Raw genomic sequence first — 11,591 nt, forward strand, 5'->3', positions numbered from 1 at the left:
ACAAATATCTGGAGGTTAAACAACATGCTCCTAAACAATCAGTGGGTTAAGAAGAAATAGCAAGAGAAATTGCTAAATATATAGAGATGAATGAAAATGAGAACACAACATACCAAAACCTATGGGATGCTCAAAAGCGGTACTGAGGGGGAAATTTATAGCACTAAACGCATATATTAAAAAGGAAGAAAGAGCCAAAATCAAAGAACTAATGGATCAACTGAACAAGCTAGAAAATGAAAAGAAACCAATCCTAAACCAAGTAGAAGAAAAGAAATAACCAGGATTAAAGAAGAAATAAATGACATAGAGAACAAAAGAACAATAGAGAGGATAAAGAACACCAAAAGTTGGTTCTTTGAGAAGATCAACAAGATTGACAAGCCCCTAGCTAGACTGACAAAATCAAAAAGAGAGAAGACCCATATAAACAAAATAATGAATGAGAAAGGTGACATTACTGCAGATCCTGAAGAAATTAAAAAAAATTATAAGATGATACTATGAACAACTGCATGGCAACAAACTGGATAATGTAGAGGAAATGGACAATTTCCTGGAAACATATGAACAACGTAGACTGACCAGAGAAGAAACAGAAGACCTCAACCAACCAATCATGAGGAAAGAGATCCAATCAGTCATCAAAAAGCTTCCCACAAATAAATGCCCAGGGCCAGATGGCTTCACAGGGGAATTCTACAAAACTTTTCAAAATGAATTGACACCAATCTTACTTAAACTTTTTCAAAACATGGAAGAAAATGAAACACTACCTAACTCATTTTATGAAGCTAACATCAATCTAACACCAAAACCAGGCAAAGATGCTACAAAAAAGGAATACTGCTGGCCAATCTCCCTCATGAATATAGATGCAAAACATCTTCAACAAAATACTTGCAAATCAAATCCAAAGATACATTAAAAAAATCATACACCATGACCAAGTGGGGTTCATTCCAGGCATGCAAGGATGGTTCAACGTAAGGAAATCAATATATTACAACACATTAACAAATCAAAAGGGAAAAATCAAACGATCATCTCAATAGATGCTGAAAAAGCATTTGACAAAATCCAACATCCTTTTTGATAAAAACACTTCAAATGGTAGGAATTGAAGGAAACTTCCTCTATATGATAAAGAGCATATATGAAAAACCCACAGCCAGCATAGTACTCAAGACTATGAGAGACTGAAATCCTTCTGTCTAAGATCAGGCACAAGACAAGGATGCCCGCTGTCACCACTGTTATTCAACACTGTGCTGGAAGTGCTAGCCAGGGCAATCTGGTAAGACAGAGGGAAAAAAGGCATCCAAATTTGAAAGGAAGAAGTAAAACTATCATTGTTTGCAGTTGATATGATCTTATATCTGGAAAACCCTGGGAAATCTATGATACAGCTACTAGAGCTAATAAACAAATTTAGCAAGGTAGCGGGATGCAAGATTAATGCACATAAGTCAGTAATGTTTCTATAGGCTTGAAGTGAACAAACTGAAGAGACACTCAAGGAAAAGATACCATTTTCAATAGCAACTAAAAAATCAAGTACCTGGGAATAAACTTAACCAAAGATGTAAAAGACCTATGCAAAGAAAACTACATAACTCTACTAAAACAAATAGAAGGGGACTTTAAAAGATGGAAAAATATTTCATGTTCATGGATAGGAAGGCTAAATGTCATTAAGATGTCAATTCTACCCAAACTCATCTACAGATTCAATGCAATCCCAATCGAAATTCCAACAACCTACTTTGCAGACTTGGAAAAGCTGGTAATTAAATTTATTTGGAAAGGGAAGATGCCTCAAATTGCTAAAGACACTCTAAAAAAGAAAAACAAAGTGGGGGGACTTACACTCCCTGACTTTCAAGATTATTATAAAGCCACAGTAGCCAAAACAGCATGGTTCTGGCACAATGATAGACATATTGATCAGCGGAATCGAATTGAGAATTCAGAGATAGACCCCCAGATCTATGACCCCCGAAGTCACTGAACTGGATCATAATGGTCTTTTCAACAAATGGGGCTGGGAGAGTTGGATATCCATATCCAAAAGAATGAAAGAGGACCCCTACCTCACAACCTACACAAAAATTAACTCAAAATGGACCAAAGATCTCAATATAAAAGAAAGTACCATAAAACTCCTAGAAGATAATGTAGGAAAACATCTTCAAGACCTTGTATTAGGTGGCCACTTCCTAGACTTTACACCCAAAGCACAAGCAACAAAAGAGAAGATAGATAAATGGGAACTCCTCAAGCTTAGAAGTTTCTGCACCTCAAAGGAATTTCTCAAAAATGTAAAGAGGCAGCCAACTCAATGGGAAAAAATTTTTGGAAACCATGTATCTGACAAAAGACTGATATCTTGCATATATAAAGAAATCCTACAACTCAATGACAATAGTACAGACAGCCCAATTATAAAATGGGCAAAAGATATGAAAAGACAGTTCTCTGAAGAGGAAATACAAATGGCCAAGAAACACATGAAAAAATGTTCAGCTTCACTAGCTATGAGAGAGATGCAAATTAAAACCACAATGAGATACCATCTAACACCAGTTAGAATGGCTGCCATTAAACAAACAGGAAACTACAAATGCTGGAGGGGATGTGAAGAAATTGGTACTCTTATTCATTGTTGGTGGGACTGTATAATGGTTCAGCCACTCTGGAAGTCAGTCTGGCAGTTCCTTAGAAAACTAGATATAGAGCTACCGTTCGATCCAGCGATTGCACTTCTCGGGATATACCCGGAAGATCGGAAAGCAGTGACACGAACAGATATCTGCACGCCAATGTTCATAGCAGCATTATTCACAATTGCCAAGAGATGGAAACAACCCAAATGTCCTTCAACAGATGAGTGGATAAATAAAATGTGGTATATACACACGATGGAATACTACGCGGCAGTAAGAAGGAACGATCTGGTGAAACATATGACAACATGGATGAACCTTGAAGACATAATGCTGAGCGAAATAAGCCAGACACAAAAAGAGAAATATTATATGCTACCACTAATGTGAACTTTGAAAAATGTAAAACAAATGGTTTATAATGTAGAATGTAGGGGAACTAGCAGTAGAGAGCAATTAAGGAAGGGGGAACAATAATCCAAGAAGAACAGATAAGCTATTTAACGTTCTGGGGATGCCCAGAAATGACTATGGTCTGTTAAATTCTGATGGATATAGTAGGAACAAGTTCACAGAAATGTTGCTATATTATGTAACTTTCTTGGGGTAAAGTAGGAACATGTTGGAAGTTAAGCAGTTATCTCAGGTTAGTTGTCTTTTCCTTACTCCCTTGTTATGGTCTCTTTGAAATGTTCTTTTATTGTATGTTTGTTTTCTTTTTAACTTTTTTTTTCATACAGTTGATTTAAAAAGTAGGGAAAGTTAAAAAAAAAAAGAAAGAAAAACAAGGAAAAAAAATGTAGTGCCCCCTTGAGGAGCCTGTGGAGAGTGCAGGGGTATTCGCCTAACCCACCTCCATGGTTGCTAACATGACCACAGACATAGGGGACTGGTGGTTTGATGGGTTGAGCCCTCTGCCATGAGTTTTACCCTTGGGAAGACGGTTGCTGGAAAGGAGAGGCTAGGCCTCCCTATATTTGTGCCTAAGAGTCTCCTCCTGAATGCCTCTTTGTTGCTCAGATGTGGCCCTCTCTCTCTGGCTAAGCCAACTCGAAAGATGAAATCACTGCCCTCCCCCCTACGTGGGATCGGACACCGAGGGGAGTGGATCTGCCTGGCAACGTAGAATATGACTCCCGGGGAGGAATGTAGACCCGGCATCGTGGGACGGAGAACATCTTCTTGACCAAAAGGGGGATGTGAAAGGAAATGAAATAAGCTTCAGTGGCAGAGAGATTCCAAAACGAGCCGAGAGGTCACTCTGGTGGGCACTCTTACGCACACTTTAGACAACCCTTTTTAGGTTCTAAAGAATTGGGGTAGCTGGTGGTGGATACCTGAAACTATAAAACTACAACCCAGAATCCATGAATCTCGAAGACAGTTGTATAAAAAATGTAGCTTATGAGGGGTGACAATGGGATTGGGAAAGCCATAAGGACCACACTCCACTTTGTCTAGTTTATGGATGGATGAGTAGAAAAATAGGGGAAGGAAACAAACAGACAAAGGTACGCAGTGTTCTTTTTTACTTCAATTGCTCTTTTTCACTCTAATTATTATTCTTGTTATTTTTGTGTGTGTGCTAATGAAGGTGTCAGGGATTGATTTAGGTGATGAATGTACAACTACGTAATGGTACTGTAAACAATCGAAAGTACAATTTGTTTTGTATGACTGCGTGGTATGTGAATATATCTCAATAAAATGATGATTAAAAAAAAAAAATCTATGGGCAGATTTCTCAGCAGATCCCATGGAGATGAGAAGGCAAAGTGGCATGATATTTTTAAGGTAGTGAAAAAGAAAAATGGGCAACGAAGAATACTATATTAGTCAAAACTCTTCTTCACAAATGAGGGAGAGTTTAAAATATCTTCAGACAGACACAGAGATTTGGAAAAAAGTGACTTTTTCTACAAGAAATACTAAAGGGAGAACTACAGGTAGATAGGAAAAGACAGGAGAGAGAGTTTGGGAGAAGAGTAAAGAAATGAAGACTATCAGTAAGGGTTAAAAGATGGAGAGGAAAAAACAAAATAAGATAAGACATATATATAATCCAAAAGAAAAAAGGTTAGACCGTAGCACAATATTGTAAGTACACTGAACAAGGATGAGTGTGAGTAGGGTGGGAAGAGGAAATCTATGGGAATGTATAATACCAGAAGGAAAGTTAGAAGATAAGTACCATGACCGTATAACATAAAAAATCAGAGTAGGCAATGATGGTGATTAAATTTAGAAATATAAGAATGTTTTACATGAAGGAGAACAAAAGAATGTCAACATTGCAAGGTGTTAAAATGGGATGGTACTTGGGAAAAGACAATCAATGCTTATTAGAGTCTATGGTTAACAGGAACATTGTTATATACTTCAATGAAATGTAACAAAGGCAACATAGAAAAGCTAAATATCAATGTGGGGGTTATAAGGGAGGGTACGGGACTCTTGGTGTTGTGGTTTTCCTTCTTATTTAATTTTTTTTAATTTTTACTCTTCATTTTTTTCCTCTTCTTTCTTTGTGGTGGAAATGAAAATTTCCCCATACAGAATGTGGCGGTGAATGCAAAACTATATGATTATACCAGGAACTATTGATTGTTTACTGAAGATGGAGTGTATGTATGTGAATAAACTTAAAGATAAACAGAAAGATACAAGTGGTGAACTGTGGAGTATCCATACAATTCAGTATGGAGTGGCTGCAAGAAGGAATGAAATTATGAGGCATGCAACTATTTGAATGAATTTTGAGGATGGTATTGTGAGTGAAATAAGGAAGAAACAAAAAGACTAATATTATAAAGCCTCACTAATGTGGACTAAATACAATGTGCAAACTAAGAATTGAATATGAGAACATAGGTTATCTGGGGAATGCTTATTGTAAAGTTTCCTAGATTATAAGATCTTACAGCAGTCACATGTAATCCTGATTTGTTATGGTTGTTTCTAAATTCTGAGATGCTGGGCTCTTTGTACAACCTGGGTGTTTCCTGGAACTTCAGATATCTGTGTAACACGTGAGACTCAGAGCTAGAATCTGCAGCTATGAAAGTCAGTATTACCCCATACGGCAACTGTTAAAAAGGCTGAAAAAGAGATCAAACTTCAATTAGATATATGAATGAAGCTTATTTGGTTAGGATTAAAGAAAATCAGACTAAAAGCTAAATGCTGATGTTGACAGTGTCTTAAAACTTCAGCTTCTGTGTGAGACCAAAGGAAGAGATGATTATTTGTGGCAAAATTCTTTTTTACTGTAGCACACTATCTAATTTAACTTGTATGGTCACTTTATTTGAACACCATAGTTACATGGAACATTGAATAGGGAGTGAGAACTTGTTGGTTTTACAGATTAGTATGATGTCATGATTCATCCCAGAGTAATTTTCACAGAGAATAAAAAATATATTTGCAGAACCCCCTTGAGGGACTAGGGGAAAATGTGGAAATATTAAACCTCCCAACATTAGGAATTACTGATATTCTTGTGAGACTGTGGGCTACCAATTTAATAGGCCAAGCCCTTGATCTTGGGGCTTCCTTTATGAAACATATTTCAGCAAAGGAGAAGCTAAGCCTACATACAATTTTACCTAAGAGTCATCCCAGAGTACCTGTTTTGCTGCTCAAATGTGGTCTCTCTTTCTATGCCATCTCTTCAGGTAAACTCACTGCCCTACCCCCTTTGTGGGACATGATTCCCAGGGATATAAGTCTCCCTGATAACATGAGACATGACTCCCAGTGATAAGCCTAGACCTGGCATCATGGGATTGAGAAAGCCTTCTTGGACTAAAATGGGGAAGAGTAATGAAACAAAAATGTTTCATTGACTAGGAGATTTCAAATAGATCAAAAAGGTCATTCTGGAGGTTATTCTTTTGCATAATATAGATATTCCTCTGTGGTTTGTAGTGTATTGGAATAGCTAGAAGGAAATATCTGAAACTGTTGAACTGTAATCCAGTAGCCTTGATTCTTGAATATGATTGAATAACTATATAACTCTTAAGGTAAGACTGTGCAATTGTGAAAACCTTCTGACCGACACTCCCTTTAACCAGTGTATGTACAGAGAAGTAAAAAAGCAAAGATAAAAATTAAACAAATGGTTAGGATTTTAGGGGGTATGGAATGTTTTCGGTGTCCTTTATAATTTTTATTTTTATTCTTATTTTTATTTTTTTTGGAGTAATGTAAATGTTCAAAAACTGATTCTGATGAAATTTTGAACCATTGTATGCTTTGGAAGATTATCTGATATGTGAATATATCTCAATTAAATTGCATTCAAAATTTTTAAAGATTCAAATCATAGAAAGCACTTTCTTTGATCATAAAAGAATGAAGTTGGAAATCAATAACAGTTGGGGGACCAGAAAATTCACAAATTTATGAAGGTTATTCAATTCAGTCTTTTAACAATCACTGGGACAAAGAAGAAACTGAAGGAAAAGTCAGTTAATATCTTGAGACAAATAAAAATGGGAAGACTATATATCAAAACTTATGGTTGCTAATGTAAATGGAATTTTTTTCTTGATTTCATCCTCACATTTCTCCTTACTAGCCCATAGATATGTTACTGATTTTTGCATGTTGTATCCTGCCAGTGTGATGTACTCATTTATTATTCCTAGTAGCTTTGATTTAGATTTTTCAGGCTTTTCAAGACAAACAGCATCATGTCTTCTGCAAACAGTGAAAGTTTTACTTTTTCCTTTTCCTATGTAGAATATGACTTCTAGTGGTGTAAATTTCCTGGTAATGTGGGACATGACTCCTGGGGATGATACCAGGCCTGGCATCATGGGATTGAGAAAGTCTTGTTGCCCAAAATGGGCAAAACAAAGTTTCAGTGGCTTAGAGATTTCAAATGGAGTTGAGAGGTCATTCTGGAGGTTATTCTTACGCATTTCTTAGATACCATTTTTAGTTATTTGTGTATTAGAATAGCTAGAAACAAATACCCAAAACTGTTAGCTTAATCTGGTATTCTTGATTCTGGAAGATGATTGTATAACTATGTGACTTATATGGTGTGACTGTGTGATTGTGAAAACATTGTGGCTCACACTCCCTTTATTCAGTGTATGGACAGATGAGTAGGGAAAAGAGTGGGCAAAAAATAAATGAATAATAGGGGGAGAAAAGGAGTAGGAGATGCTTTAAGTGTTCTTTTGTAATTTTATATGTATTTTATACTTATTTTCACTTTTATTTCATGAAGTAATGAAAATGTTCAAAAAATTGTGATGATTAATGCAGAGCAATGATAATAGTCTGAACAATTGAGTTAACACTTTGGATGATTGTATGGTTGTGAATATGTCTTGATAAAATTACATTTAAAATCAAAGAAACAAAAAGAGCCAATTAATGGTTTTATATATTATTCTAATTTTATATAATTCATGCATAGTTTATTATTTCCATTTTGATTTATTTTGCTACCTTTCTACATTCTAGCCAGAGAGGTCTTTATATAAAACATTTATTTAAACCATTATCCCTAATATAGACATTGTTTTTGTTAGGGTTCTCTAGGGTAAAAGAATCATGAGAGGTGTCTCTGACTAAAAAATTTGTAAAAGTGTCTTATGCAACTGTGGGTATTCATGAGTCCAAATTCTGTAGGGCAGTGAGCAAACTGTCAATTCCAAGGAAGATGTCCAATGAACTCCTCAGGAAATGAACCAGCAACTTCAATGAACTCCTCAGGAAATGAACTGGGATCTTCGATGAATGTGTTCGATGATCTCCTCAGGAAATGAACAGGCAACCTCAATGATCTCCTCAGGAAATGCTTTACTGGGCAGCCAAGGAAGAAGTGAAGATCCTCTATATGTCTCACTTATAAGTCTTCAACAGATTAATTGGATTAAATACAGCCAATTGCATTCTCTCATTGTGGAAGACACACCCTTTGGTGAACCATTAGTCACAGCTGCAGTCAATTGACTGATGATTTAATAAACCAGCCTGTTGGTTTATTAAACAGCCAAAAACATCCTCACAGCAATTTTTAGGCCAGTGTTTGCTTGATCAGACAGCTGGGTACTATCACCTGGCCAAGTTCACACATGAACCCAACCATCACAGACTTTTTCTTTTTTTATCTTCATTTTATTGAGATATATTCACATACCACACAGTCATACAAAACAAATCGTACTTTCGATTGTTTACAGTACCATTACATAGTTGTACATTCATCACCTAAATCAATCCCTGACACCTTCATTAGCACACACACAAAAATAACAAGAATAATAATTAGAGTGAAAAAGAGCAATTGAAGTAAAAAAGAACACTGGGTACCTTTGTCTGTTTGTTTCCTTCCCCTATTGTTCTACTCATCCATCCATAAACTAGACAAAGTGGAGTGTGGTCCTTATGGCTTTCCCAATCCCATTGTCACCCCTCATAAGCTACATTTTTTTTATACAACTGTCTTCGAGATTCATGGGTTCTGGGTTGTAGTTTGATAGTTTCAGGTATCCACCACCAGCTACTCCAATTCTTTAGAACCTAAAAAGGGTTGTCTAAAGTGTGCATAAGAGTGCCCACCAGAGTGACCTCTCAGCTCCTTTTGGAATCTCTCTGCCACTGAAGTTTATTTCATTTCCTTTCACATCCCCCTTTTGGTCAAGAAGATGTTCTCCGTCCCACGATGCCAGGTCTACATTCCTCCCCAGGAGTCATATTCCACGTTGCCAGGGAGATTCACTCCCCTGGGTGTCTGATCCCACGTAGAGGGGAGGGCAGTGATTTCACCTTTCAAGTTGGCTTAGCCAGAGAGAGAGGGCCACATCTGAGCAACAAAGAGGCATTCGGGAGGAGGCTCTTAGGCACAACCATAGGGAGGCCTAGCCTCTCCTTTGCAGCAACCGGCTTCCCAAGGGTAAAACCTGTGGTAGAGGGCTCAACCCATCAAACCACCAGTCCCCTATTTCTGTGGTCATGTTAGCAACCATGGAGGTGGGGTAGGCGAATACCCCTGCATTCTCCACAGGCTCCTCAAGGGGGCACTATATCTTTTTTTTTCCTTTTTTTTTTTTTTTTGTTTTTAACTTTCCCTTCTTTTTTAAATCAACTGTATGGAAAAAAAAAGTTAAAAAGAAAACAAACATACAATAAAAGAACATTTCAAAGAGACCATAACAAGGGAGTAAGAAAAAGACAACTAACCTGAGATAACTGCTTAACTTCCAACATGTTCCTACTTTACCCCAAGAAAGTTACCTAATATAGCAACATTTCTGTGAACTTGCTCCTACTATATCCATCAGAAATTAACAGACCATAGTCATTCCTGGGCATCCCCAGAACGTTAAATAGCTTATCTGTTCTTCTTGGATTATTGTTCCCCCTTCCTTAATTGCTCTCTATTGCTAGTTCCCCTACATTCTACATTATAAACCATTTGTTTTACATTTTTCAAAGTTCACATTAGTGGTAGCATATAATATTTCTCTTTTTGTGTCTGGCTTATTTCGCTCAGCATTATGTCTTCAAGGTTCATCCATGTTGTCATATGTTTCACGAGATCGTTCCTTCTTACTGCCGCGTAGTATTCCATCGTGTGTATATACCACATTTTATTTATCCACTCATCTGTTGAAGGACATTTGGGTTGTTTCCATCTCTTGGCAATTGTGAATAATGTTGCTATGAACATTGGCGTGCAGATATCTGTTCGTGTCACTGCTTTCCGATCTTCGGGGTATATACCGAGAAGTGCAATCACTGGATCGAATGGTAACTCTATGTCTAGTTTTCTAAGGAACTGCCAGACTGACTCCCAGAGTGGCTGAACCATTATACAGTCCCACCAACAATGAATAAGAGTTCCAATTTCTCCACATCCCCTCCAGCATTTGTAGTTTCCTGTTTGTTTAATGGCAGCCATTCTAACCGGTGTTAGATGGTATCTCATTGTGGTCTTAATTTGCATCTCTCTAATAGCTAGTGAAGCTGAACATTTTTTCATGTGTTTCTTGGCCATTTGTATTTCCTCTTCAGAGAATTGTCTTTTCATATCTTTTGCCCATTTTATAATTGGGCTGACTGTACTATTGTCATTGAGTTGTAGGATTTCTTTATATATGCAAGATATCAGTCTTTTGTCAGATACATGGTTTCCAAAAATTTTTTCCCATTGAGTTGGCTGCCTCTTTACCTTTTTGAGAAATTCCTTTGAGGTGCAGAAACTTCTAAGCTTGAGGAGTTCCCATTTATCTATTTTCTCTTTTGTTGCTTGTGCTTTGGGTGTAAAGTCTAGGAAGTGGCCGCCTAATACAAGGTCTTGAAGATGTTTTCCTACATTATCTTCTAGGAGTTTTATGGTACTTTCTTTTATATTGAGATCTTTGGTCCATTTTGAGTTCATTTTTGTGTAGGGGGTGAAGTAGGGGTCCTCTTTCATTCTTTTGGATATGGATATCCAACTCTCCCAGCCCCATTTGTTGAAAAGACCATTATGACTCAGTTCAGTGACTTTAGGGGCCTTATCAAAGATCAGTCGGCCATAGATCTGAAGGTCTATCTCTGAATTCTCAATTCGATTCCATTGATCTATATGTCTATCTTTGTGCCAGTACCATGCTGTTTTGGCAACTGTGGCTTTATAATAAGCTTCAAAGTCAGGGAGTGTAAGTCCTCCCACTTCGTTTTTCTTTTTTAGAGTGTCTTTAGCAATTTGAGGCATCTTCCCTTTCCAAATAAATTTGATAACTAGCTTTTCCAAGTCTGCAAAGTAGGTTCAACCATCGCAGACTTTTAAATCAAAATTTCATTATAGTATTGCTTTAGTATCATCACATAAATTTCCTTGCATAGAATTTAAACTTTCTTTATTTTAAAAATATTGTAACCCCACATATCCTCCACAATCAAGATATTATTTAA

The sequence above is a fragment of the Choloepus didactylus genome, chromosome X (assembly GCF_015220235.1).
Source record: "Choloepus didactylus isolate mChoDid1 chromosome X, mChoDid1.pri, whole genome shotgun sequence".
NCBI lineage: Eukaryota > Metazoa > Chordata > Mammalia > Pilosa > Megalonychidae > Choloepus > Choloepus didactylus.